Raw genomic sequence first — 2,202 nt, 5'->3', positions numbered from 1 at the left:
CTCCAGCGCCTAGCAGACTGCCTGGAACATAGCAGATGAACGCAACTGATTTTGGGCTGTTGCCCAGACTGCTGAGGACGTGTCTAGAAAGGAGAATTATGTTATTTTGGGAGATTGGAACACTCGGAATTATTCGGGCATCATTGTTAGTGGTTCGGTTAGCATTTTGGTGTTTCTGGTTTAGGAGCTGTTGGCTATCCAAATCTATTCCAATAAATTCCCTCAGTGCAATGTCTGTTCTCTCTCTCTCTCTCTCTCTCTCTCTCTCTCTCTCTCTCTTTCACACACACACACACACACACACACACACACACACACACACATACACACACAGGGTTCAGTGGTGGGAGAATTAGAATTTACTGTCAATTCTGCCTGGAGCTCAACCTATGACATTCCTGGAGGAAAACATCTGTGCTTCCTCTAGGGTTCTCATGCATTTTCGTTACAGGGCCCTCTTACTATGAAGGAGGGGAAAGTTCAGAGGCACATCATAAAATATTCATCACATTGCTGGCATTCTGCAGAGAATTGAGCTGGTTAAGTGGCTCCCTGCTCGCTCTTACCTACCCTGAGCCGGGAGCATCTAGATTTTGATTGGACTATTGCCAGAGCTCATTAGCATAGTGTACCTTGACCTGGGTTAGGGAACAGCGGCTTCTGCCTAGAAAATGACCAGAGCCTGCTGGGACCTGAACCAGGGATGAGATTTTTATAATACAGTATTGCCTGCATCTCCATACGAAGTCAAAAGGTAAGGAAGCCAGAAATCCCAAGAAAATGCAAACATAAGGGATGCAGTAATGGCCACCCCATTCTTACAGGGTTCCATCTTTCTAGTTAGTTTTTTGGTAGAAATGATGAAAATTGAATACACTTTGGCCCGAGTTGCTTTAAAAAGAGAAAGTCTTGACAAATTTAGACTTTTTAATCCTGGAGAAAAGCTCAGTTTGTTTATGTCTTAAGGGCGGCAAATAGTCTTTTCTTCTTTTCTATGATTAGCTCCTATCCTTTGGTGAAATATTAAATTAATATTTATTTATTTGGCAAAAATTTATTTCAGAAAAAAATTAAAAGACAATCTAGTTATTCTGTAGCAAGATATTTGATTCCCCTCTTCTTAATTTAAAAACAAAAGAAGTGTGTCTATATTAATTAGGCTTAAAACAGTGTTTTTCCTTTCGGGAAATGTGAATCTTGTTATTCATTTGTTTTGTTTTTTTAGAAAAAAAGTTCAATCTATCCCAATTAGCGATAACAAATTTTAGACCACTTGAATCACTGTTGCTAACTTTCAAAGAGGTAAGTACATAAATCTGTCCCTATCACATTTTCACTTGGTATTTGTGTCTAATATACTTGTTACTAAAGTCTTCTAAATTAAAGTCAACCTGTGGCATCATTTCTTAATTAACTTGGTGTTTATTTTCCAAACATAGAATTTGATTTGAAACTCACGGGAATTTCATTTTGCATGCCAGCGTTTGAAATGGGAAGTGGGGACTTCATGCTCTTTGAGTCTGTGAACACTAAGTGATGGGCGAGTGTGGGTAGACAGGGTCGGGAGGTCTCTTCAATTCCGTTTAGCTTGTTATTTAATGGCCAGACTTCATTTATACGCTCAGGTCAACAGTCTTCTCTATCCATACACTTGGATACTTGTCAGTGATTGACAAGTGTTAGGGTTAGATAAAGTCACATAACTAAGGGACAAGGCTCATGGGACCATTAATCAGCTTGTGGTTTGAGTTTGCTGTTGAAGAGTTCTACATAACACCATCATGTCCTTTGTTTTTATAAGAACACCAGCAAATGATAATGATATAGATCTATGGTTGGGGCTTTGTGCACGCAGAGGGCTGACTTAAGTTGTACTCAGATTTCCGACTACGTGCGGTATTGGCACCCCTTACCTCCACATTGTTCAAAGGTCAACTATACACGCAAACATGTTTCACTTCGTATTCTACTAACAAGCACATTTCAGCTGCAAAGTGATTCATTTTTCCTCAGTAGAACACTTCGAACTAACATGTTTTCTTAATTTGTAAATCTCCTTTAACAGATTATAATTAGAAACTAGAGCAGTATTCTTCATGGGGAAGAAATGCAGTTTGCACCAAAAATTTTTGAATATCGATTGCTTACATAAAACAATTTAATCAAAGTAAGGTGAGACAGAATTTTCTTGTGCAACAGGAA

General features: G+C 38.8%; 1 protein-coding gene across 1 annotated transcript in view; it reads left to right on the top strand.

Annotated features, from left to right (window-relative positions):
- The first annotated feature begins 676 nt into the window (after nucleotides 1-676).
- Nucleotides 677-2,202, top strand: part of GCM1 (glial cells missing homolog 1) — a 17,997-nt gene continuing 16,471 nt past the window's right edge. Inside the window, exons 1-2 of the mRNA XM_006763193.2 lie at nucleotides 677-754; nucleotides 1,226-1,302. The gene's annotated coding sequence lies outside the window, so the exon portion shown is untranslated. The remainder of the gene's footprint in view (nucleotides 755-1,225; nucleotides 1,303-2,202) is intronic.

Source organism: Myotis davidii, unplaced genomic scaffold, assembly GCF_000327345.1.
Source record: "Myotis davidii unplaced genomic scaffold, ASM32734v1 scaffold1497, whole genome shotgun sequence".
NCBI classification, from domain to species: Eukaryota; Metazoa; Chordata; class Mammalia; order Chiroptera; family Vespertilionidae; genus Myotis; species Myotis davidii.
The sequence above is the reverse complement of the archived record's forward strand: the minus strand, read 5'-3'. Positions and strand labels throughout refer to the sequence as shown.